General features: G+C 41.7%; 1 pseudogene across 1 annotated transcript; it reads right to left on the bottom strand.

The window, feature by feature from the left end:
* Positions 1–2,941: 2,941 nt before the first annotated feature.
* LOC309858178 (rRNA-processing protein FCF1 homolog pseudogene) lies at positions 2,942–3,784 on the bottom strand (annotated as a pseudogene). The gene has a single exon. The product of its transcript is annotated as an rRNA-processing protein FCF1 homolog pseudogene (transcript).
* Between the last annotated feature and the right edge of the window lie 24,035 nt (positions 3,785–27,819).

Below are 27,819 nucleotides of genomic sequence, written 5' to 3'. Positions count from 1 at the left end.
ATTTTGGAATGAGACTGGGATGGTAGAAAGGGAGATGGGGTGGGGCTGCGGGTTGCACCTTGGACACTGCATACATTGAGGGGTCCACGTTGATGCAGTCTTCATGGTAGAGCTGCAGTCAGGTTTACAGCAGGAAGTTGCATGGTCATATCTGTTGAGTTCGAGCTGACTGGTGGCAGGAGACTACTTAAAAAGTCATGTTTATGAGATCTAATAAGAAATAGAAGGGGAAAGGTATGCAAAAGAGGTAGGTGATCAAAGTGCAGGAATGGCAGATGGGGAAGGGTCACCTGGGGCAGAGGCACTGGCAACATCATACTTTGTCGGCTTAGAAATCCGAAAATCCTTTGGGTTGACAGCCAACTAATAGATGAGCAGGACATAAGGTATTGGTAGTAGGGGGAGAAAGTGGCATAACAGATAAATTAGACCATTTACATGGGTGTGCTATTGACATCACAAGTAGCCTTCCTCTTCCATCTCCAGTCGTACAGAAAAATTAGCAGCCATCCCACGGGACCTCTTCCATCCTGCTGACCATGATCCCATTCTTGTATTTGTCCCCTTCTCCTCCTCGCCTGGTACGGGGAGGGGCTCTCCTTCCTCCTCGGGTTCAGTCTCCACTCTGGCTCGGAGTCCATGCCCTCCCGCCCTTCCAGGAGCCTGCAAGGATCCTCTCCCCTGCACTCCTTCCCATCACGCGCTCCTGTTTGATCCTCTTCCACTTGACTGCCCCACCTCTAGGTATTGCCCTGTCACTGTCGCGCATCACAGCCAGTGCTCAGGGGTTGACTTGACTTTCCCACCTTCCACCCTTCAGGCCCTGTCGTTCCACTAAAGAGTTCTTACCAAAACTGTTTCTAAGTCAGCGCACCTGACCTTTCTCTGTCTCCTTACTCGACATCGCAGTAGACCAAATGCTCTGCATTGCTTTCTGTCTTTCTTCTACCTCTCTGATGTGTCTCCTGTGCAGAGTCATGCTCCTGGTAGCCACTGAATGCTGATTATGGGCTCAGCCCCGTGTTCCTTTCTTTTCCTAGATGACCTTTTGTGCAGCTTCATGACCACCTATCAGCAGGTAAGGCAGATTCCTGTCTCTGGTCCACACGCTTCCTGAGCACCAGTTCTGTGTATCGGACTTGCTGACCTTTCTTCTCGGATGTGTCTGTGGCCCCTCAGACTCATCAGGCTCAAGACGGAATTCATGAGCACCTCCTCCACGGAAAACCACCTTTCTTATTCTATTGCCTCTCTCGGTAAACACTTCATCCGTTTAGCCTGGAGTCGGGAAACCAGAAGTCAACTCCTACTCTGTCACCTTTCCAAAATCTAGTCTGTTACACCAAGTCCTGTGGATTTCGCTTACTAAACCTCTTGAGTCCATATACTTCTTTCCATCTCTTCTCGTACCTTTGCAGTGCGCCCTTGCCATCACACCGTAGAAGCTTCTCACCCAGTCTCCATGTGCCTTCCTTGTCTTTCTGGCCCCTGGTCTACACTGCAGGCGAGCCACTCTTGTCAGAATGCGGATGTGATCTTGTATGTACCAGGTGACTGGTCAGTCCACCAGCTCTTGAAAAACCATTTTCCCACGCACTCGAACGTATTTCAAAGAGAATCAGTCCCCCATGGGGTAGTTTTCCTTGGTAGACAGTTTGTTTCTGCAATGAGCCATCTGCCTCCTTTAAACTTCTCTGTGTCAGTTCCTCTCTGGAACCTGTGGCTTCGTTGGCACCCCGGGTAGGCACATGATGACCTTTTCCATGAGAAGTGAAGGCAGGAGCCCTCTGGACAGTGAATGTATGTACCCTCATGTTCCATAGGTAAAAGAACCGTGTGTGGGGGTGGGGGGTAAGTCCTTGAGGCTCCTCCCTGTTCTAATTGGGTGAACTGGGAATTTTGAGGCAGGAAGCAGGTCCTGTGTGTCCTTGTTTGCAGGGAGCATGCATTCTGATGGACAAAACGGAAAAGGGGAAGAATGAGCAGCTGCTCAGATCTGTTTGTACTGTGCTGGCTGATTAGCTGTGACCTGCAGATGTGGGTCCCATCCTCGGCTCTGCTCTCTGCCTGCTTATGTCTGACTTGGGGCAAATCACTCGCCTCCGGCCTTCTGTTTGCTTGTTAGTATAATGAGGTGGTGCTTATCTATGTGATCTTTGCCGGCTCCTCTGAAAAGACTCTAGTCCATCCTGGCTTGCAGATAAGGAAACTGAGGCCTGAGGTGTGATGACTTCCTTTAAAGCCACACAGCTAGTTGGGGCCAATCACAGGCCAGATCTCCTGACCCCCACGCATCAGTCCTTGGAAATCCTACTGTAATATGTTCCTTTCCAGAGGCCACAGGTGGGAACTGAGGGAAGTGGGACAATCAGAACATTAAGAATAGCGCAGAAGATGGCACAATGTCCGCATGCCTTGGCACCTGCATTTCACCAATAGGGCCACCTCTTACCTTAGAAGAAGTTCCCACAGGGCTGGTGATCTGGATGCCTGGCCTGGAGCTTAGCTATGGTAAATGGGACCAGAGGGAAGTGATGGCTGTTTGAGGTGGACTTTGTTGACAGCAGCTGGAGATAGCAGCTGACAGAGGAGGAAGAGGGAAGAGTGACAGACGGCAGATAGCCGCAGGCCCACAGGTCAGCCACTGTTGCCCAGGGTCGCCCATCCCCAGCAGCCGACTTCATATCACAGGATCTGAGTGCTTACCCTGTGGGTTCTTAGTTCGATGTCACGTCTTGATGACAAGATTCCATTCTCTTCCGCATCAGTGTGAGACAGACATCGTAATGAAATTCTAATTAGCCAAATATGGAATGTAAGCCTGGAACTCATTTTATAGAGAAATTTTCTTATGTGAACTACTTTCCCTGATGATAGAGGAGTTGTGACGATGTAACATCAGATAAAGTTTATCTGATTGGCACTTGTAAGAAGGGTTCCCGGCAAAAAAGAACTGTTTTTTTGTTGTTGTTGTCCTCCCTTTTGATCTTTCCTTTCCATTCCTTTTTTTTTTTTTTTTTTTTGTCTTGTGAGCGGTCATCTGATTTATAAAAAGATGCAACAAAAAGTAAAATGGTACAAGATAATCAGTTTCAAAACATAAAAAAGTGAGTGTCTTTAGCCATAGCTCAGAACAGAGGAACTGGGTAAGGAGAATTGCTTGTATGAACTGGCAACAGGAAAAGTTGGTAAAGGAGAGCTGAGGAACTCTATTAAGACATAGGAGTGAGGGGCTCCATCATCATCTGGCATTTGCTCAGTGTCGTCTATATGGTTAGAGATGTCCATGATGGGAACTCCAGCAATCTTCTGGGTCTGGGTCAGCTGATGCCACAGTGTAACACTCTGAAGTACTTCCATACTGAGCAGTCATCTGCATAGTTTGTCTTGTGTGTACGTGGTAATCATTTGAATCTTGGCTCTTTCGCAATCCTTAGAGCCTCTTGATACTTTCACCCCGGTTTCTCAGTTTCAGCCATTACACAGTCAGTTGTACAACTGGTAAACTTGGCACACAGCCCATCCATCATTGACCGGTCAAGTTTGGCTTAAATAGAAAAGTTGATAAAGTCGGTACCAACCAGGATGTGGTAAGTCGGCCCAGCTGTGTGTTTATATTGGAAAAAGCAGGAGGGATGTTGGGGGACTTCTCTTTCCTTGAGTGCATGGGATCCTTCTTTTCTTTCTTTTTAGGTTTTAATCTGTCCTTCTCTCAGAGAAGGATCTCAGAGCTAAGCATTCGCTTCCTGGTCACATAGTTTCTTGCTTTCTCTTGCTTCCCCATGTTCACATCATGCCCATTTCTCCTTGCTTTTGATTTTCTAATTCACTCTTTGTAGTACCATAAAACTTATTTAAATAAAATGTTGGCCTACTAAGTTATTGATTATTAGTAAGTTCTTTGTTCAAAATTTGAGAGCAAGAAGTATTATGTAAATATATCTTTTTGTTATTTAACTAGTCTTACAACATTTAGCATCAAATTTCTTGAAACATTTAAACAAATTAATCACAAACTGGGGCTTGGGCTCTTTCTTTCTTTTTTTTTTTTTAAGTAATCTCTATACCCAACATGGGACTTGAACTCACAACCCTGAGATCAAGACCTGCACGCTCCAGTGACTGAACAAGCCAGGTGCCCTTTGGGCTTTTTGTTTTTAAGTTCCTCAGGTGAGGGGGTGCCTTAGTGGCTCAGAGGTTTAAGCTTCTGCCTTCAGCTCAGGTCATGGTCTCAGGGTCCTGGGGTCGAGCCCTGCATGGGACACTCTGCTCAGCATGGAGCATGATTCCCTCCCTCTCTGCCTACTTGTGATCTCTCTCTCTGTGTCAAATAAATAAATAAAATCTTAAAAAAAAAAAAGTTCCTTAAGTGATTCTAATGTGTGACCAGTGTTGAGAACTCTAGCACTGGATAATTCCTTTAAATAGCTCAAGAAATTAATTTTGAAAAGCGAACTAAAAGCCTACATAGATTATGATTGGTGTTAAATTGAGGGGAAAAAAGAGATAAAGAGAAGAAATCAGCTGGAACAGAGTGTAATTAGGTACTCAAATATTTGTTAGATGGATAAATACATTTACGGAATGTAGGGTTTGTTGTTGTTTTTTTTTTTTGTCTCTTCATAAATATGTCAAATGGGTATATAAATTCAAGAAAGGAGTTTGATATAAAATTGATTAAAATGTTAGAACAGAAGTTTTTTAGAATTTTAGTGTTACTATTTCATGATGCTTTTAAGATGATCTCTCTGTAGATGGTGGGAAGATCTTGTTAGCATATGTTTTTAATTTCTCAAGCTTGAATAATTTAGTCACCGAACAAAGATTTAGAATGAGTTTTGGGAGACACAAGTCCTAGATTATGTCCCCACCTAGCTGGGTCAGAGATTTGAGAGCAGGGGCTGGAGGGAAGAGCTCCAAGGACATTTTTGTATACATGCTGATACCTTGGGCGGGAACACTCTTCCCACACTTCCGGTGGCTAGCTCTTTTGTGTCATTTGGATCTCAACTCATTGTTCTATATTTCCTGGTTCATCCAAGTTAAAATACATCCCATTTGTCACTCAACCTTTACTGTGTCCTGTTTTCTTTTTAGCTGTGATCACTATTCATTAATCACTATTTGATCACTGTTCATTAATATAATGTTTGTTTACATATTTATTTTCTCATTTCTGCATTAGAATATCTGCTCCTTAAAAGCAGAGACCTTGTCTTTTCTTTTCCTGACTGTGTCCCCAGGTCTTAGAGCAGAGCTGGAGTTGCATGATAAATATTTGAGGAATATTTATGGGATATACAGGGACATTTATTCATCTCTGTTGTCCATTGTTTTCAAGAATGGTTGGAAACACACACATACGTGAGCTCACACAAACTTTCTATGTCTTTCAACCCCTATGTAGTGTGCAGATTAGTGCTTAACTATTTTGGTTTTTTGTCTCGATGAAATGGGACATGTTTCATAAATTTCATATGCCCTCTTAGTACTTCTCATCATTACAGAGTGATGGTTCTGGGGGATTCTGCTTCTCGTGGAGATAGTATATAGTGATTTTATAAGTCCATGTATCTGGGAAGGAGTGTTTTACTTCTTGGCAGCTTAGAGAACTTCAATCTTTCCAAATTCCATGTAATTTTCATAGCATTAAAGCTACTAATTTCAGATTATTGGTAAGTTTTAAATGATTAATTCCCAGGTTACTTTGAATTAGTCTTTGTTTGCCATCCCTGATTGCAGCTAGTTAGTAAAGTAGCTAAACTTTTAAACTCTACTTGGTTTTAATTTTGAGTGATGTCACTGCTTCTCTCATGGTTAATGGTTCTTAATTACCTGCAGCTTGTCTGGTTTGCTCATTTATTTTCCTGTGTTCCAACACCTCTTGTGATCTCCCAACTTCTGGCCTTTTGGGGGATTTGTACTTTAACTGGGTTCAGATAGGAAATGCCCCTGAGTACAAAGAGAAGATATTTTTCTTCTAACTTCACTATCTCCTATTATTAATGTATTACATTGTTGTGGTACATGTGTTACAACTGATGAACCAGCATTGATACAGTATTAATTAAAATCCATGGTTTACATTAGGGTTCACTCCTCTTTCTATAGTTCTGTGGGTCTTGACAAATGTATAATGTTATTTACCTACTGTTGGTATCTTACAGCCTAGTTTCATTGCCTTGAAAAACCCTGTACCTCATCTATTTGTTTCTTCTCCTCTCTCTGCACCCTCCTTGCTCACCCCTCAGCCTGGGATCTTTTTACTGTCTAGAGTTTTACCTTTTTAGAGGCACCTGGCTGGCTTAGTTGCTAGGGCATCTGACTCTTGATCTCAGGGTTGTGAGTTCTAGCCACCACATTGGGTATAGAGATGACCTAAACAATAAATAAAAATAAAAATGTTGGTTAATTTTTACCTTTTCCAGAATGCCATAGAGTTGGAATCATATAGTATTTAGCCTTTGAGACTGGTCCTTCACTTAGCAATATGCATTTAAGGTTCTTCGAAGTCTTGTGGCTTAATAATTCATCTTTTAATTGTCGAATAATCCGTTGTGTGGGTGTGGCACAGTGTACCTGTTCACCTACTGAAGGAGATTGGATTGCTTCCAAGTTTTGGCACTTCAGAGAATAAAGCTGCTGTAAATATCCGTGTGCAGGTTTTTGTGTGGACACTAGTTTTAAGCTCTTTTGGGTAAATACAAAGGAGCACAATTACTGATCTTATAGTGAGAATGTGTTTAGTTCTGTGAGAAACTGCCAAGCTGTCTCACACAGTGCCTCCCATTTTGCATTCTGACCAAACAGTGAATGAGAGTTTGGTTGTCCCACATCCTTGCTAGCATTTGGTATTACTAGTGCTTTGGATTTTTTATATTCTACGTGATATGTAATAGTACCTTGTTTAAATTTGCAATTTCTTAATGACATACAAAGTTGAGCATCTTTTCAGATCCTTTTTTTTTTTCGTTTTTAAAGATTCTATTTATTTATTAACAGCACAAGCATACGGAGAGGTAGCAGCAGGCAGCAGGAGAGGGAAAAAAGCAGGCTCCTCGCTGAGCCGGGAGCCCAGTGTGGATTTCAGTCCCAGGACCTGAGCTAAAGGCAGATGCTTAACTGACTGGGGTTCCCAGCCACCGCTCTTTTCACATTTTTAAATTAGGTTTGATTTCTTGTTGCTACTAAGACATCTTTATATTATATTTCTTATTTTAAGTCCTTTACCATGGCTGTGTTTTGCAGATATTTTCTCTACTCTGTGACTGGTCTTTTCATCTCTCTCTCTCTTTTTTTTTTAAAGATTTTATTTATTTATTTGTCAGAGAAAGAGCGAGCGAGAGTGAGCACAGTCAGACAGAGTGGAAGGCAGAGTCAGAGGGTGAAGCAGGATCCCTGCGGAGCAAGGATCCCAATGTGGGACTCGATCCCAGGACGCTGGGATCATGACCTGAGCCAAAGGCAGCTGCTTAACCAACTGAGCCACCCAGTTGTCCCGTCTTTTCATTCTCTTAACAGTGTCTTTTACAGAGAAGTTTAATTTTAACAAAGTCCCTCTCATCAATTTTTTTCTTTCGTAGATCATGCTTTTGGTTTTATATCTGAAAAGTCATTGCCAAATCCAAGGATCCCTACATTTTTTCTTATGTCATCTTTAAGAAGTTTTGCATTTTACGTTTAGGTTTTGTGAAAGGTGTGAAAAGTTTGTTTTTATTCTTTTCATTTGTTTGTTTTTTCTTATCAATGTCCCATTGTTCGGTTCCATTTGTTGAAGACTGTCCTTGCCATTGAGTTGCCTTTGCCTGTGTGTGTGGATGTTGTTCTGGGCTCTCCACTCTGTTCCAAGCACCTGTCTCTTTTGCCAGGCACCTTCTGTCTTAATCACTATAGCTTTAATAGTAAGTCTTGAGATTGGGTGGTGGCAATCCTCAATTTCCTTTTTTCCCCGCTATTTAATATTTTGTTGACTACTCTGGGACTCTTGGTTTTCCAGTTTTCCATCCAAATTTTAGAGTCAACATGTTGGTATGCACAGAATAACTTCCTGGCATTTTGATTGGGATTGCATTGAGTCTGTCGATCAGTTTGGGAAGAACTGACCTCTTAACAGTATTGAGTGTTCTTACCCAAGATTGTGGACTTTCTTTCCACTTCACATCTTACCTTGCTTGTTATCTTTCATCAGAATTTTATACTTTTTCTCATATAGATCTTGTGCATATTTTGTTAGATTTGCACCTAAGTATTAATTTTTTTGGTATGCTAATGTAAATGGTCTTGTGTTTTTAACTTCAAATTCCACTTGTACATTGCTGGTATATATGAAAGCAATTGACTTTTTAAATTTTTTAATTAAAATTCAATCTCGTTAACATACAGTGTACTTTTAGTTTCATGGTTAGAATTTCGTGATTCATTGGTTGCATACAACACCCAGAGCTCATCCCAACAAGTGCCCTCCTTAATACCCCTCACGCAGTTACCCCAACTTTTCCCTCTCCAGTAACCCTCAGTTTGTTTCCTGTAGTTAAGTCTCTTGTGATTTGCCTCCCTGTCTGTTTCTATTTTTCCTTCCCTTCTCCTATATTCATCTGTTGTTTCTTAAGTTCCACATGTGACTGAAACTATATGGTATTTGTCTTCCTCTAGTTCCATCCATGTCCTTGCAAATGGCAAGATTTTGTTCTTTTTGATGGCTGAGTAATGTGTGTGTGTGTGTGTGTGTGTGTGTGTGTATGTATACCACATCTTCTTTATCCATTCATCTGTTGATGGACATCTGGGCTCTTTCAATAGTTTGACTATAAACATCTGGGTGCTTTTGCCCCTTCAAATCACTTTGTGTACTTTGGATAAACATCTAATAGGGCAATTGCTAAGTCGTTGGGTTGTTACATTTTTAACTTTTTGAGGAGCCTCCATACTGTTTTCCAGAGTTGCATTCTCACCAACAGTGTAGGAGGATTCCCCTTTCTCCACATCTTCGCCAACATCTGTTGTTTCCTGACTTGTTAATTTTAGCCATTTTGACTGATGTAAGGTGGTGTCTCATTGTGGTTTTGATTTGTATTTCCCTGATGCTGAGTGATGTGGAGCCCTTTTTCATGTGTCTGTTGGCCATTTGGATGTCTTCTTTGGTCTGTTCATGTCTTCTGTCCATTTCTTGACTGGATTTTTTTGTTTTTTGGATGTTGAGTTTGATAAATTCTTTATAAATTTTGAATACTCGCCCTTTGTCTGATACATCATTGGAAAGCAATTGACTTCTGTATTTTAACTGTGTATTGTGCAGACTTGCTATAATCACTTGACTAGTTTCAGGAGGGTGTGGGGTGTGAAGTCTTTGTATTTTCTGTAGACAGTCATGTCATCTGTGAACAAAGTTTTATTCTTTCCCAGGTTGTATACCTTTTGTTTCCTTTTCTTACCTTATTTCATTAGTTTGGCCTTCCAGTATAGTATTGAATAGTAGTAGTAGGAGGGACATCCTTGCCTTGATTCCCTGTCTTCTATTTTCTCAGTATTAATATCATGTTAGCTGTGGATTTTTGGAAACATTCTTTATCAAGTTGAGGAAGTCCTCCTATTCTTAGTTTCCTGAGGGTTAATAATGAAGAGGTGTGGATTTTGTTAAATGTTTTTTTTCCTCCCTTCATTGATATGATCATGTGATTTTCTTTCTGTTGATATGATGGATCACATTGATTTTCTAATGTTGAACATTTTCTAATGTTGCATACCTGGAATAAATCCTACATGACCCTGGTGTATAATTTTTTAATATAGTGTTTGCTTTTATTTGCTAATTTTTGTTGAAGATTTTTATGTCTGTGTTCATGAGAGATACTAGTTTATAGTTTCTTTTCTTGTAGTATTGGTTTTGGTGTCAGGGTAATAATGATCTCCTAGAATGATTTAGGAAGTACTCCTTCTAGTTTTACTTTCTGGAAGAGATTTTAGAGAATTGTGTAGTATTCCATAAATGTTTGGTTGAATTTACAGTGATTGGGATTGTTAGCAGTAGCCCTCCCTTCTTTCATCTGATATTAGTAATTTATGTCTTCTACCTTTTTTTCTTTGTTTGACTGGCTAAGGGTCTATCTGTTTTATTGATGTTTTCAAAGAAACAGACTTGGGGTTTATTGATTTAAAAAAAATTACTGGTTTTAATTACATTGATTTCTGCTCTAATTTTTATTTTTTTTCTACTTCCTTTAGGGTTTTTTTTTTAATGATTTTATATGACACAGAGAGAGTCAGTGAGAGAGGGAATACAGGCAGGAGGAATGGGAGATGGAGAAGCAGCCTCCCTGAGCAGGAAACTCTGATGCAGGACATGGTCCCAGGACCCTAGGACCATGTCCTGAGCCAAAGGCAGATGATTAACCAACTGAACCACCCAGGAGCCCCTCCTTACTTTAGATTTGATTTTGTTGTTGTTGCCTAAAATGGAAGCTTACATTATTGACTTTAATCTTTTTTTTTCTAATATTTGCATTCAGTACTGTATTTTCCCTTTAAGCAGCATTCCACACATTTTGCTACATTGTATTTTGTTGAGACTGGTCTCCTGTCATTTAGAAGTGTGTCATTTAATCTCCATGTATTTTGGACTTCTTCAACTATCTTCTGTTACTGATTTTTAATTCCATTGCGGTCTGAGAACATATTTGGTATAATTTTTATTTTTAAAAATTTGTTGTGTTTTGTGGCCCAGAATTATTCTGTCTTGATGAGTGTTCCATATGAGCTTAAGAAGAATGTGTGTTGCACTATTACTGGGTGAAATAGTCTGTGTACATCTGTTGTACGGTAATTGATGGTGGTGTTAAGTGTGCCATGTCTGGACTGAATGTCCACATCTGTCAAATCCTTGTTGCCCTGCTGCTGGATCGGCCCATTAATGATGAAGAAGTGTTGAAGTCACCAGCTGTGATAATGGAATTGTTTATTTCTCCCTGCAGTTCTTTTAGGTTGTGTCTTACCTGTGTTGATCAGGCACACATACCTTAAGGATAATTGTGTCTTCTTGGTCAGTCGATTTCTTTATCATTATGTAATGCTGCTCTTTATGCCTGATAATTTTCCTTCTCTGAAATCTGCTTTGTCTGAAATTCATGTAGCTACGCCATTGTTCCTGTGATTAGTGTTACTTTGGATTTTTTTTTAATGTATCCTAGCATTTAGCTTGTTGATATTTAAGTTGTTTCATTTTTCATCAAAATATAATTCACAAAGCATAATAGTTGCCATTTTAAAGTGTACTCTTCTCTGGTTTTTAGTATATTTACTGTGTATATGGTACATACGTCACTTCTGTCTAATTCCAGAATGCTTCCATCACCCGAAAAATAAACCTCTTACTTCCAATTCTCCCCTCCCCTTATTCCCTGGCAATCATGAATCTACTTTCTGTTTTTATGGATTTGCCTTTTCTGGAACATCACATATCAGTGGAATTGTATAACACGTGACCTTTTGTGTCTGGCTTCCTTTAACCTGAGAGTAGAATGTTTTCAGACTTCACTCGTGTTGTAGCATGTAACAGTTTATTCCTTTTTATGGTTGTGTAAGAGGCTCTTCCACATTTTATGTATCCATTCATCAGTTGATGGACGTTGGGTATATACTCTTTTGGCTGTTACGAGCAGCGCTGCTGTGCACATTCATGTACAGGTTGTGGCAGGAACATCTGTTGTCAGTTCTGTCGATGTCATACCCCTAGACGTAGAACTGCTGGGTAATTGTACGTGTGTAATTTCTTGAGGAGCTACCGAGCTGTTTGCTGCCTTAGCCACACTGTTTTACATTCTCACCGACAATACAGGAGGGTTCCAGCTTCTCCGCCTTCTTGCCAGCACTTTTCTTCTTCTTTTTTTTTCTTTTTCTTTTTCTTATTTTACCATAGTTGTCCTAGTGGGTGTGACGTGGCATCTGCATGTGCTTTTGATTCGCATTTCCCCAATGACTAAGGATGTCGAACATCCCGACATGTGCTCTTGACCATCTGTGTATCATCTTTGGAGAAATGTCTATTCAAAAGTCTTTGGCTTGTTTTTAAATTAGGTTATTTGTTTTTTTGTTGTTGAGTTCTAAGAGTATATTTGCATATTCTGGTTATTAGATCCTTGTCAGACAAATGATTTGCAGATACTCTCTCCCATTCTGTGGGTTGTCTTTTCACGTTCTCCGTAGTGTCCTTTGACACACGAAAGTTTTTATTTTGATCAAGTTCAGCTTATCTAATATTTCTTATTGCTTTGTGTATCATGTCTAAGAAAGCTTTTCCCGATCCAAAGTCATACAGATTTTCACCTGTTTTCTCTGAGTGTTACAGTTTTGACTCTTACATTTAAATCTTTGATCCATTTTGAGTTATATTTTTGTGTATGTGTGACGTTGCTGTTCCAAGTTCATTCTTTTGCATGTAGATATTCACTTGTCCCAGTAGTAGGCACTCGAAAAGACTGTTCCCCCCCCCCATTAAATGGTCTTGGCATCCTTGTGAAAAATCAGTTGACCATAAATGTATGGGTTGTAAATACTTTCTTTTTGAATACTTGGGGAATCTACACTATAAAGTAAAACCATTCCTAAAGTAGTAAAACCATTCTTGGTTAAGTGAAATGGGTCTCTATTATGGCACTGTGAGTTTGGGTTTGCTTTTCACAGCAAACGCTGCCTAACCCAGTATTCACAGATGTTCCGAGTTATTTAGTCATGTGTTATGCAACTTTTGTTTATCTGAGAACAAATGCATAAATGGTAAGTTGAGTACTAATATTACCTAATAGCATTTGTTCACTGAGGCTAAGTTATATGATTTATTTATTTATTTATTTATTTAAGATTTTATTTGAGAGTGAGAGAGTGCAGGAGCAGGAGGAAGGGACAGAGGGAGAAGCAGGCTCCTTGCTCAGCAGAGCGCCTGATGTGGAACTCAAACCCAAGAGACTGGGATCATGACCTGAGCCAAAGGCAGATGCTTAACCACATAGGCACCCCAGTTATACAATTTAGAATGCCATCATGAAGTTCAAGAACTTCAACAATGTGTAACTGAGGCAGGGAAAGTGATCGACCTAAAGGTATTCAGTTGATGCGTAGGATGGCCAGGATTATGAACCAAGACCCCCTCCCGTGATGTACTACATAACTATGATGTAAGGTCTGAAATTGTCTCAGGAGAGAAAGGTCCAGGCTAATTTGGTCACCAGTGTAAGGAGCAGGTGGCTTTCTGTAGATGACTGTGAAATTACGGTTTGGTATGAAGTCCTTCTCTCCGACACTAGCAGGGTCAGTCTTTGGTTGATTAACTAAAAAAGTCAGTTTAAACAAGTACTCTTAGGGAATGGTACATACAGTTTTTAGCATTTTATTTGGAAAAAATATATGTACATTTATTCTCCATTGAAACAGTGCCAGGTCTTTTCTCTGGAAACTGGCCTGCAGATTAGATTTCTGAGTTATCACAGCACTTGGGTCGCTCAATAGGTTAGGCATCTACCTTCGGTTCAGGTCATGACCTCGGGGTCCTGGGATGGAGTCCCACATTGGGTCCCCTGTTCAGCAGGGAATCTCCTCCCATTGCCCCTTTCCCTGCTCATACTGTCTGTCTGTGTCTCAAATAAATAAAAAGAATCTTTAAAAAAAGTTTTCTATGTTGTCTTTTTTTGCATTCAGTTTCAGTTTCTTTAACTGAATTCAGTGAGAATCCTGTGATCACTCCCTCCCTGCCTGGTACTTGGTCATCTCACCCATACCTAACTTAGCAAAATTTTTCTTATTGATTTCTTTGTATCAAATCTTTCCAAAGTAGCTGTGTTAGTTTTCAAAAGAACAGTGATTTTTTTTGCAGTCATATTTTGTTGGTTTACATAGTGTTTAATGAAAAGTAAGTGTAGGTGTCCTTAACTAGTTTGGGAATCATCACATTTGATTCTTTTTTTTTTTTTTTAAGATTTATTTATTTGACAGAGAGAAATCACATGTAGACAGGCAGCCAGAGAGAGAGAGAGAGAGGGAAGCAAGCTCCCTGCCGAGCAGAGAGCTCGATGCGGGACCCGATCCCAGGACCCTGAGATCATGACCTGAGCCAAAGGCAGCGGCTTAATCCACTGAGCCACCCAGGCGCCCCATCACATTTGATTCTTGCTGACTAAACAGGTCATGGAGTAGCAGAGTCACAGGGGAATTAGATAGTAATTTATTGCCTCTAAGCATATAAGCCTACCGGGATATCACAGTATTGTAGAGGGGAAACACAGGATAGCTAATCCTGTGAGACCAATACTTGGAAATAGGTTATGAAAGATTTGGAACATCTGTTCAATGGGACACTCAGCATGCACATAAAATATTAATAGAAATGTATGTGTTTTATGTAAAGACATTCAAGTTATATTTTTAGATGGGAAATTTTTTTAATAGAATGGGTTTTTATTTTTTATTTTTTTATTCTTTTTTTAAGATTTTATTTATTTATTTGACAGAGAGAGAGAGAGGTCACAAGGAGGCAGAGAGACAGGCAGAGAGAGGGGGGAAAGTAGGCTCCGGCTGAGCAGAGAGCCTGATGTGAGGCTTGATCTCAGGACCCTGAGATATGACCTGAGCCGAAGGCAGAGGCTTAACCCACTGAGCCACCCAGGTGCCCCTAGATGGGAAATAGTTTAGAAGAGCATGAATATTTGTGTGTGTGTGTGTGTGTGTGTGTGTGTGTACACACATACATAGATAAGGTCTGGGGTTTCCATTCAAGATGGTGGCATGGGAGGATCTTGATCTCATCTCTTCTATGAAATACACACTGAATCTATAGCTCCATATGGAAAAATTTCCTGTGGAAAAAACCCTACAACTAGCTGAGTGACTCCTACACATTAGGTGAGTAAGGAAAAAAACCTATGTTGAAGTAAGAATCAGTCTTGCCATAAACCCCACCTCTGGTACAGCGACCTGGGATTGGGAGGGTACTCAAAACCCCAGGCTTCTCCCTGAGGAGCAAAGGGTTTGAGCCCCACTTCTGGCACCCCAACTTCCAAGACGTACATCTAAGAGACAAGACCCCAAAACATCCAGCTTTGAAAGCCATCAGAGCTTGCACCCATGAGACCCACAAGGCTATAGCAAACTGAGAAACAGTTCTTAAAGCAGTCCCGCGAGTAGACTGACCCACCCTGGAACTCAGCACAGAAGCAGCAGACTGAAATGGGATCAGATTTCTGTGAAAGAGGCTCATTTGCTTATCTTAAAGCCCTGAGGGGCAGGCATCTAATTTAACGTGGATCTGGGAGCCTAGTAAGGTATTCTCCAAAGATGGAGCTGATGGGTACCATCTTTGCGCTGTCCCTCTACCTCGCTTCTGCTTTCTGGTATCTCCTGGAAAGGAGCTTGAATGCTCGTATGATGCCCCGAGGTTTGCAGTTGCTACCCAGGTATAACTCTAGATCACCTGGCTCAAGCAGCCAGCAAGACTCACACTCACGGTAGTGAGTATCACAGTATTTACAACAACCAAGACTTGGAAATAACTAAAGTGTCCACCAATGGGGTGAATGGATAAAGACAATGTGTGTGTATACGATGGAATATTAACCATAAAAAGAAGGAAGTCTTGCCATTTGCAACAACATGGATGGACCTTGAGGATATTGTGCTGAGTGAAATAAGTCAGACAGAGAAAGAGAAATACTGTATGATCTCCCTCACATGTGGAATCTAAGAAACAAAACAAAATGAAGTCATAGAGAACAGATTGGTGGTTGCCAGAGGCGAGGTTGTGGAGGAAATAGATGAAGGGGTCCAGTGGTATAAACTTCCAGTTAATAAGATAAGCCTTGGGGATGTAATGTACATCATAGTGACTGTAGTAAATAATACTGTGTATTATTGTATATTAATTTTATTATTTTTTATTAGAAATATGTATTATTAGCCCCAGGGTTACAGGTCTGTGAATTGTCAGGCTTACACACTTCCCAGCACTCACTGTAGTACATACCTTCCCCAATGTCCACAACCCCACGACCCTCTCCATACACCCCTCCCTCCAGCAACCCTCAGTTTGTTTTGTGAGATTAAGAGTCTCTTATGGTTTGTCTCCCTCCCAATCCAATATTTTTTTTTAAGATTTAATTTATTTATTGGACAGACAGAAATCACAAGTAGGCAGAGAGGCAGGCAGAGAGAGAGGAGGAAGCAGGATCCCCGTTGAGCAGAGAGCCCGATGTGGCCTCGATTCCAGGACCCTGTGATCATGACCTGAGCCGAAGGCAGAGGCTTTAACCCACTGAGCCACCCAGGTGCCCCCCTCCGAATCCAATCTTGTTTCATTTTTCCTTCCCTACCCCCACACCCCCCACTTTGCCTCTCAAATTCCTCATATCAGGGAGATTGTATGATAATTGTCTTTCTCTGATTATTTCACTCAGCATACCTTCTAGTTCCATCCACGTCATTGCACATGGCAAGATTTCATTTCTTTTGATGGCTGCATAGTATAATATATATATATATATATATATGTATCTATATATATATATATATTTTTTTTAAGATTTTATTTATTTATTTGACAGAGATCACAAGTAGGAAGAGAGGCAGGCAGAGAGAGAGGAAGAAACAGGCTCCCTGCTGAGGAGAGAACCTAATGTGGGGCTCGATCCAAGGTCCCTGGAATCATGACCTGAGCCGAAGGCAGAGGCCTTAACTCACTGAGCTACCCAGGTGCCATATATTATTATATATTTAAAGTTGCTAAAGCTTAATAGTTCTTAGCACAAGAAAAAAATGTGTATGTTTGGTGATGGATGTTAACTAGTCTTAGGGTGATCATTTCACAACAGATAAAAATATGGAATTTTTTCCCTGATATGAGGAAGTGGTGATGCAACATGGAGGCTTAAGTGGGTAGGAGAAGAATAAATAAAACAAGATGGGATTGGGAGGGAGACAAACCATAAGTGACTCTTAATCTCACAAAACAAACTGAGGGTTGCTGGGGGGAGGGGGTTTGGGAGAAGAGGGTGGGATTATGGACATTGGGGAGGGTATGTGCTTTGGTGAGTGCTGTGAAGTGTGTAAACCTGGTGATTCACAGACCTGTACCCCTGGGGATAAAAATATATGTTTATAAAAAATTAAAAATTAAAAAAAAATGGAATTTTTATGTTGTACGCCTGAAACTAACATGTGTCCATTATATGTCAGTTTCTTTAAAAAGTAATTGATATTTTATTTTTTTAAAAATTATTTATTTATTAGACAGAGATCACAAGTAGGCAGAGAGGCAGGCAGAGAGAGAGACAGGGAAGCAGGCTCCCTGCTGAGCAGAAAGCCCAATGTGGGCTTGAACCCATAACCACTGAACCAGCCAGGCACCCCAAAAGTAATTTATATTTTAAAGAGAAAGACTATGGCACCTGGGTGGCTCAGTCAGTTAAGCGTCTGCCTTCGGTTGAGATCTTGATTTCAGGGTCTTGGAATGAACCCTGGCATCAGGCTCCCAGCTCAGCAGAGAGCTGGCTTCTCCCTCTGCCCCTCCTCCCACTTGTTCTCTCTGTCTCTCTCTCTCAAATAAATAAAATCTTAAAAAAAAAAAGTAAAGAGACCAAAACAAAGTCTGGAAGGATGTGAATCGCTGTGTTAAAATTAAGAAGAAAAAGCTGCTTCTATTTTGAGAAGAGCCTCTTTGAAATGTATAATTAAAAGAAATAAAATGCCTTTAGAGTTAGGCAACAGGAGAGAATGGTCTTGGTGAGGGGCCCCCTTTCCCATAATCTTAGGAAGTGAGCAGACCCCCTGATGTCCTGTGTGTGTTCCCCTGCAGTAATACGGCCTCTTATTCTTTCTCTGATCTTATTTTTCTATGTAAAATGTGGTATCAGTGCAATCATTTTTTCTTTCTGGTTTGATTTTCAGGAAGATTTCAACGTCGATCACTTTGTGTCTGAGTGTAGGAAGCGTGTCCAGCTGGAGGAACTAAGAGGAGATCTGGAACTCTACTATAAACTTCTTAAAATAGCCATGGTCGAGCTCATCAACAAGGATTATGCAGATTTTGTCAACCTTTCCACAAACTTGGTAAACCTGAAATTCACAAGTCCTACACACACACACACACACACACACACACACACACACACACTTTCTCTCTCCTTCATATTTATTAAAAGGGCAGAGTTTTTAGAAACCTTTCAGTTGATTACCCCACCAACCCCACCAGAAACTTGAAGAAATTACCAATTTCATTAATAAAAGAACTAAACTTTTTGGAATACATTTTTTTGTTTTAGTTTTTATTCATTTAAGGTTGCTCTAGTTTGATTATGTTTCAAATTCATTAGTCAACAGTGAAAAGTAAAGGATAATAATACCCAAGGGGTTTTATTAGTTGCTAAGTGATTACCCTGAAGTCTTCCTTGATTTAGACTAATTTGTAGGAGCAAATGTCCACCACTCTTACAATGTTTAATTTACTCCCAGGTATATCTGTTAGCCAGAGCTAGGTTGAGGGAACATTGGCCAATATTGATATTTAAAAAGTTTGGTTTTATAAAAATATAAGAATGATTTGCAGTGAGCTTATCAATTGTTTGTAAAAGCCGTTTAGAAATGTTGAATTTTGTTCCTTGGCAGAAAAGTCTCCTTGTTGATGCTTCATTTTGTTTTAAATCTGTTTGTCCAGAGAAGCACAGAAAGTTGCAGCTCCGTGGGAATTTCAAGAAGCATTAAAATTAATGATGCACATTTGCTTTTGGAAAATATACCACTAAGATAAATATCCCAATAGGATTAAAAACCTAGAAAATTTTACTTCTGTTTAATTTCTATTTTTCTCAAGGCTTATAATAATGTTTAAGAGAGACGTAGCCCGTCAGACTTTCACATCAGCTGGCTGAGTATCATCAATTACAGACAGAGAACTGTTCACCTTCTGTGAAAATTTTTCACATTCATTTAAAATGTCATCTAAAGGCAAATTGTTCTTAAGGAAACTTTCGTTTCTCGTGACTTCCCTTATTTTTATAGTTTCATGTATTTCAACAGATTTTTTTCATATTCTATGAACAACATTAATGGCCAAATAACACTTCTGTTGTTTAGCTAGTTATGTAGCAAAATATGGTTGTGCCAAAAAAAAAACAAGTTAAATCTGGTACTGCTTTGATCGTTAAATAGATACGTCACTATTACTCCTTATCGTGATGTGTTTGTGCCAACCTGGTTTTGCCTTTAGGTTGGCATGGACAAAGCCCTCAATCAACTTTCTGTGCCTTTGGGACAGTTACGAGAAGTTCTGGTAAGTCCCCAATTAATGAAAACAGTCTGCTGTGACGCCTGTTGTCCTCGTCGGCTTTTCTCTAAGAATTCTTTTCATCTGTTAGTTTGGTGGTACTGGTGGTTGTATTTTAACGGTTCATGATTATAATATTCACCTTCAGAAGAGTTGTAAATGATTTTGTTTTTGCATATGCTAAAAACCTAAAAAAACATGTTCGATTTGAAGAAGACATATTCTCAGAGTAGACAACCTTAAAATGTCAGGGGAGAGGAAGCATATTTCCAAATTCAACTTATTAATGCCACTTTGGTCATATGTAAGTGGTTTCTAACTTACGAATGACTTGTATTTTAACAGTTTGTAATCTTGTAAATATCCCCCCCCACCCCACGTAATCTACGTGTGGTTAGGTTCCTGGGCTGATCTACAAAAACTGTGTAATCCCTAATGGAACTGAAGGATAATATAAATAAAATGTAATACTTAATAAATGTTACATTTGCATGTTCTCTCAGAAAAATCTCTGTTGTGGGAATGGGACTCCCCACCTCTAAGCCATTGGGAATAGGAACTCTACCTGGGTGAACAGTGGAGGGGCAGTTGTGGCATCACTTCTTACAGAAAACTGTGCTGCCCTGTCTCCCCTCCCGCCCCCCCCCCCCGTCTGTGTCTGGTGCCCTGACTTACGGCCTCTGTCCATTCTGATGCCCTGTCGTAAACTTGTCATAAACGACACCATCCTTCCTTGTGTGTCTCCTCTAGCTTGAGTGGCCTCTTGCGTCCCTCCCCTAAGACAGTGCCTGCATCCTAGAGAGAATATAAGGAGAACATAATTTAAGTGAAGACACAGTACATGGTTAGAACCAAGAAAAATGCGGAGTAATGGAAATATCAGTGCTGAGAAGCCTAGGGGAGGGGCAGGCAGGAAAGAGTTCGTGAAACAGGTAAAAATCTTGAGTTGTGCCTTGAGGTAGCCAATACTTTCTATGGTTTATGTCTCATTTGAATTTTACAAAATCTTGTTAAAGATACTTTTCCTTGGAATGGAAGGGATTTTCATGGTCCGCTGTTGGATTCCACACCAGCCGCTGTGGGGCTCTCCCACTGCCTCCTTGGTGTGCCTCTTCCTCCCGGGGCCTCATAGTGGTGTTGTTTCCCAAGCCTAGCCTTCCTTTGGCCTCCCACTCTTCTCTCGAACCCCCTTCCTGGAGGCAGATTTGCTCTACTCACACAGGCTCCCGTCCCGCCTCACCCCCTGCCATCACCGTATCCCCTCCCTTTTCCATGGCCTGTTTTTATGGCCACTTTGGTCCTGCTCAGCCACAGGCCTGACCTGCCTTTCTGGTCCCAACTCTGAAGCTGTTCTGTGAGATTCTCAGACCACTGAGGGATACGACTATATCTGCCTTCATTGCATCCCTGTAGGCTGCCACAATACTGACGTCCAGGAGGTGTTTCATAATGTTGATGGAGTGAATTAATTCACCTTCCTGTGGAATTTTTGTGATATGCCTACTTCATTCTAGTTGTTTCTGTTAACCTTTGTTTTGGCCCTAATTCCTAATTATCTCTTTATTCATTAGCTTCTGGACATGTTTCTCTACCTCTGTGCTCTGCCTTTTTCTGGTCTTCTGTTCTTCATTCTTGATTCCTGGTATTTCCATACCCACATTTCATCATCATGCATCAGTGCTTTGACATTCTTTCGTTCTCCAAAATATGCAGAATCTAAAGACTTCATCTCAGTGAAGTTGGCCCTCCATTCCTATTTCTGCTTCTCTCCAGAAGGAAGCCTGCAGTGCACATGGCTGTGTGCCTGTCTGACCCTGCCCCTGAGTGTGTGTGCACTTACATCTGCTCCCCATCCCCTCCCCACCTCGGCAGCTGTGTACACATGGCTTTCAGAGTCCGATTCGAGCCCCGTCGCATTTCCAGACTCTCCTGTACTTTGCTTCATATTATCTGTTCTCCATTCTAAGCCCCCTCATCCCCATAACTTTCACTGTATATGTCATTCTTCTTCTGGCCATGCGACCCTGCCTTCGTGTCATTATGCCCCCAGGTCATGAGTCCCCTCAACAGTAACTGTGTCTGGTATATCATGTTTTTTTTTTTTTCTTGTCAATATCTGCATAGTACTGGTGCACAGGTATTAATTTCTGTGGAATTGAATAAGATGTAGGAAATTGATAATGTGACAAAACAATGTCTGTAATACATTTTCTTTATTATTCTTTTAAAGAGTTTCAGGTCATCAGTCAGTGAAGGAATTCGGGCAGTAGATGAACGAATGTGTAAACAAGAGGACATAAGGAAGAAAAAGGTACCCTCCAGTAGATTTCTTATGCTGCATGCCAGTTGAAGCCCTCTCCTCTTGTCTCCGCGAACTTGTCAGCACTATTCAGCTTTTTTTCTTTTTTTTTTTTAAATTTAGCTTTTTTTCAAAGCTCTCACGCATGTGCATTTTATGCATTATGTCACGTTATCTACCTGAAATAAGAAGACAGAATTTCAGAGGTACCCACACGATCTCAAGATCACCCACTTTTTCCAGAACAAGAAACAGTGATAACTGTTGTCGGTGCAGCGCTTGACAGTTAACGACTGTATAAATTGTCAGCGGCCCTGTAAAGAAAATAGGCCTATATTAGAGACTAGGGGAGAAGTGGGCTTTCCAAAGCAAACTCAGGATTCTGCCGTAGGTTTGCTGTTATTTTCTGATCCTGTGTTCTTTATGTTCTGGTGTTCACTTTAATTTTTTCAATTCCCAGTAGTTAGCATGCGGTGTTGGCTTAGTTTCAGGTGTGTGAGACAGGCAACGGCTCTGTACATCTGAGGGCTCACCCCGGGAGTGTGCCCCTTAGTGCTATCTCCAGTTCCAAGTGTCCCCGATATCATTCATGATCATAACGATGTAGGGGCACAGCGGGCATTGAGAGTCTGGGCTTCTGACTCTCGCCTGCTGCTCTGTACAATGTTTTCTATGTGTATTATTAGCATATTTGTTAAAATCTCAGTGGGGAGAAGCCTGTTTGAGGGACCTTCTGTTTAATTCGCCTCTGGATCTCCTCACAGCTTTTGTCCAAAGAATGCTTGTCATGCGCTTCCAGACAAAACAGTAAGCTTTGTGAGAGCAGGGTGTATTTCTTGCTTTATTTTCTCGTGCCCCCCCCACCCCCCGTCGGAATGAATATTGAGCTCCCAGGGGTGTTCATTATTATTATTATTATTTATTGAATGGATGACTTTGTATTTTTTTGTTCTTTAAGGATGAGAGTTTTCATAATGTCCCTCAACCTCTTTGATAATATTTGTAGTGTAAAAGGTCTTTAATGATTTGGTGCTTGGGCATATAGGTATATGCACATGTAAACTGAGAGGGCCAGTACAATCGGAAGCCAAAGTTAAAACATGAATAAAGGGCCATAAGAAAACAAATGGAGGGACGCCTGGTGGCTCAGTTGGTTAAACGTCCGACTCTTGATTTTGGCTCAGGTCATGATCTCAGGATCATGAGATTGAGCCCCGCATTGAGCTCTGTGCTCAGCAGGATGTCTGCTCGAGATTCTCTCTCTCCCTCTGCCCCTCCCCTGCACGCGCACATGCAGTCTCTCTCTCTCTCAAATAAACAAATCTTTTTTAAAAAAATAGGAAAGAAATGCCCATAGAAAGATTCAGGATGGGGAAAAAAAGAAATAAGAGTATAGAATATGAGAAAGCAAAGTCTAGGGTTTTTTTTTTTCCTCTATAAACTTGCAATAGAATATGGAAATATGCTTATTCTAGAACTAAGATTTGCATTCTTGAGAATTCTGTGTTTCATAGAAATATTCAAAATATAGCATGCCCTATATATTTGAAGTTAACTTTTGGTCTTATATTTTCCTGCATTTAGCATGGGAAATAAAGATGATTAAGAGTAAAGATGGTGACGTTTTTTGTTTGCTTAATTTTTATTTTTATAGATGTGTGTGTTGAGGCTTATACAAGTTATGATCAGTTGAAAAGATTGAAAAAATCTTAAATTCACAAAGTTCGAAAGAAACCTCTGCACTAGAAGCAAGCAGGTAAGCATTTTTTTTTTAACTAAGTAGCACATAAATTAATACTTCACATCCAATCTAATTAGGCGGGGACGGCTTTGTTAGAATTCATTTCTGAACAAGAAGAAAATCCAGGTTTGTGGCTAGAATGTAGCTCCAGGAGAGTGGAGAGCATGAAATGGTGAAATCTATAACACGTTCCTATAAACCCTTTGGTTATAGACCACAGTTCCAACACGTCATTATGCTTGCATTGTAAAAGTATATTTGGAATCACCTTCCCTGAGGACTAGCAAAGTCCTGTTGATCTTTAAGGCATACCTACCATTCATCTTGGTTTTTCTCCATCTCATTTTTTTTCCTAGACATGCCCAGAGTATTACCATTGATGTATTTTGCACCAGCATTATATTATTATGAAATAGTATAGGACATATCCAGTTGAAATTTACAAACAGGAAAGAAAAAACTTATGAAATAGGAAAAAGATGATGGCTCTCTTTGTTATACTGTGATTGTCTTGTTCCCTTCCTGGTGTGAATTTTCAATCAGCCAGGGTAGATGAGTGACTCAGAAAATGAGTAGTTAGGTCCTGTCAGCACTGTGAGACGCACAGTGGTGCAGTGGGAGTAGCCGGGGCTGGTCCTACACATACCAGCTGGGCTGCCTGCGTCAAGGTCGCCTGGTGCCCTGAGTGCTCTGTTGTGTGACGCTAACAGTCCCTCCCCTTGCAGGCGGAGTTAGGTTTCTAAATTTTAGGAATTAAGGTTTTAGATTTGGAAGGAACTTGAGAGACCATATGCTCCACATGTCTCATGATGGAGATTAAGAACGGACACATCCCAAAGGAAGCGATTCTCTGGTCCTAGGTCTCTGTCCCCTTTCACATCAAGGCATTCAACTAAGTGGTCAGCCTCCACTGTGCTTGTGTCTCTAGCCCGTTGCACTCGTGCTTCTGCCCCATTCGTCCACACTTAGCAGACAGTCTGCACGCGGCCCTTCTGCAGCCCGTGTGTCTCCGGCGGCTCTGCTTCACTGCGGCCCTTGGCAGCGCCTGCAGCCCCTCCAGCCCCTCCAGCCATGTCCACGTTCGGCCCCTGGAGAGCTGGCCCTCCAGTGTTCTTCCCGTCTTTGCTGTTGCTGCTGTGCTCCTCGGATAGAAACACCTCAGTGAGCTCTGTGTCTACAATCCTGTCCCTTTGCAACACTGTCCTTGATAAACACACATTGTGCGCTTTCTTGCTCAGAATTACCTTGGAGGACTTTTTTCTCCAGAAGAGCAGCTCTGAGCTCTAGAGTCAGGAAAGCCAGAGCAGCGTCAGCGCACAGTAAATCCATCATGCTCTGCCAGGCCCAGAAATGCCAAGAAAAGGATAAATAGGAAATGCGCATGGGATCAGTCAGTAGAGGTTGGGATTAGGCTTCGGCACTGTTCGTGCCAAGCGCTTGCCTTCCCTCCACACCAGTTCTGATGCTCTGGGACGGGGCACACCATGGCAGGTCTCCAGAGATTTTGGGTTTTCTTACAGTGTGTTTCCTCACTACCTGACTGCCCATCCTCAGATGTGGGATGCCTCATAGAGCCCAGCAGGGGCTTTGGGGCCTTTGTTGTGGTTTTTTTTTTTCTTTCACTGTTCGACTTCCTTTTGAATGGGGTTAATGCTTTCTAATGTGGGGGGCAAGAGGGAAGTGTATCCAGTCCACTTGATGGCAGATGCACTGTGAGTGATTTCTCACCAGCTCCCGGAGCACCGAGCTTGCTCTTTCTGCCGTTGGGTAAATTTAAACTTGGAGTCCACTGCTCTGAGCAATTTCCCAGGTTGCTGCTAGGCGGTCAGTTTTCGCTGATTGAGGAGACAGCAGTAGTTTGTACTGGGGAGGTACTTGGGAGGGAGAATGAGGCAGGCAGAGAAGATGAGGGGGCTTCGGGTATGAACGGTAGGACAGGGCAAGAGAGAGGAGGTGGTTAGAGAATGGGAGAAGAAGGGCACGAATGGGAGAGCCCGAGGAACGTGGAGGAATCATGCAGTTGTACCCACACTGACCTAAAATAGCTCCATCCCCTTGCCTGGGCCCTGTGGCCCGGGCCAGGCTGTGTCGGTGGCTTCTACGACCTCCCCGCTCCTCACCCCTTGCACTGGGGCCTGCTGCACAGACAGTTTGTCATGAAAATTGATGGCGTTCAGGTGCAGGTGCCTGAGCGCTGTAAGGCATGGGGGGCGGTGGGGGTGGCAGGTTTTAACTTTGTGAATTACATTTCTCTAATTGTCTCTACTAGCCCTCTCTGGACTAGACAGATTTTGCAGAGAATTGCCACAGAATTTAACCAGTTACACTTTCATGCTGTTCAGAGCAAAGGCATGCCTCTTCTGGACAAAGTAAGACCAGCAAGTGTTGGTTTCGATTTTCAATTTGCTGTTTGCGAATTTCCTGGATGATTTTGGTTTGACCTAGCATTGCCCCTGATAATTGCTGCTCTACAGGATTTTGAAGCTAGCTTTGAATTTTTTTTTTTTTTTAGTGTCTCCTGCTTGGGACCCTGCTTCCATTATGTCACACTAGATAGATTTTGTGTAAAGACACAAGTGTAGTCTCCAAACTATGCAAGTAAAATTAATTCTGAATTTCATGTAACTTGACACATCATATGATGTAGTCAGAGTTCATTTATCCAAAGCCCTTGACTGGGTTTAAATGCACGTTTGTCAGATTTACTCCGTAGCTTAAGAGGCAAATAACTTTTTGTCATTCCGTAATTGTCTAAACTTCACTTTGATGAAGCCGACTTACTTTCAAAGAAATCATAGGGAGGGGACGCCTCAGTGGCTCAGTCAGTTAAGCCACTGCCTCTGGCTTAGGTCATGATCCCAGGGTCCTGGGATCGAGTCCCACCTTGGGCTCCTTGCTTGGCAGGAAGCCTGCTTCTCTTTCTGCCTGTGTCTCCTTGTGTGCTTGTGCTCTCTCTTGACAAATAAATAAATAAAAACCTTTAAAAAAAAAAAGAAAGAAAGCAATCATGGGGAGAAGAGATTCATTGTTATTCTCTAGGAAATGTTGGGATTTTAATCTTACATATATTCTGGTAGAATTAGAGGCTCGCTTTATATATATAACACATATGTATATAAATTATACACATATATTTGAGCTTTTAGAAACCGTGGTGCCTGGACCTTCTTTCCTGGTCTCTCTGTTCTTGCAGCGTATAGCCCACATTACGGCCATGCTGCAGCAGTCCCTGGGAGGCCTGCTGCTAGAAGAGCTTCAGACTTCCAATGTGGACATCATACGGCACTGCCTCCAGACTTACGCTACAATTGACAAGACACGGGATGCAGAGGTGTTAGTCGGTCAAGTACTGGTGAAACCGTACATGGATGAGGTTTGTGCCCCCATGCACCTCATTCCACAAACACAGAGCATCTAATCTGGCTTCGTTTCTTGACTGGGTGCGAGAGAGCTCAGGGCTCTTCCTTGAAGATGCTCTTAGTTCCTGCTCTTCTGGTTGTAAGAAAAGGTTGGTCCCGCTTGGTGCCCATCAGCATGGCAGGAATCAGGCATGTGCTCTGGTCTCTTACAGTGATGCCATAACTCAGGGATCATCTTAATTTAGTAGGGGTGAGGGACTTGCCTAGGAAGAAGGTACAGATCAGAACATTTTCAGGTCAATTTCCATTTCCATAAGTTATACGTTAATGAAGTTGCCGAAAAGCATGACCCCACCAAGGTGCCCATGCCCACTGGAGGAGCTGGAAGACAGCTCTGTGCGCAGGGAAAGTCTGTGAAGGGAAGCATCTTCGCAGAATTGATGTGGCCTAAGTCTTGAAGACCATGGGGGGGGCGCCTGGGTGGCTCAGTGGGTTAAGCCGCTGCCTTCGGCTCAGGTCATGATCTCAGGGTCCTGGGATCAAGTCCCGCATCGGGCTCTCTGCTCAGCAGGGAGCCTGCTTCTCTCTCTCTCTCTCTGCCTTCCTCTCCGACTACTTGTGATTTCTCTCTGTCAAATAAATAAATAAAATCTTAAAAAAAAAAAAAAGAAGACCATGGGGGAGTTTGCCAGGCTAGGAAGGTGGGAGGGAGGGAATATTCAAAGATAAAGGGCTTTGAAGAGCGAGTTAGTGGGGTAGTACCTTAAGTCCAGAACTTGGTTACCCAGTGTTCTTGACCTTTAAGGATACAGTTAAATACAGGGAGTCAGTGTATCCTGCCTCTGAGCGGCCGGAGTATGGGCTGCACCATGTGAGGCCGCCAGCAATCAGCAGCTTCCAACTTAGAGAGCGTCAGTTTCATCTAGTTCAAGCTGACAGAAGTCATGAAGCCAGTCTCAGCGTTTGAGGGCTTTCTTCCAGTCACCTGCCAGTGCGAGTGTTCTTTCTGTCTGGTAAGTATAAAGCTACCCACCATGACTTCAGGATGAAAGGCTTCCAGTTTTAAAACGAGACAGTATCCCAGTGATAGAAGTGAAATTGAAGGATTAATTTCAGTAATCTT

The sequence above is a fragment of the Mustela nivalis genome (genome assembly GCF_964662115.1).
Source record: "Mustela nivalis genome assembly, contig: HAP1_SCAFFOLD_1978, whole genome shotgun sequence".
In the NCBI taxonomy this organism is placed as follows: Eukaryota; Metazoa; Chordata; class Mammalia; order Carnivora; family Mustelidae; genus Mustela; species Mustela nivalis.
Note: the sequence above shows the minus strand (reverse complement) of the source record. Positions and strands in the feature narration are given on the sequence as shown.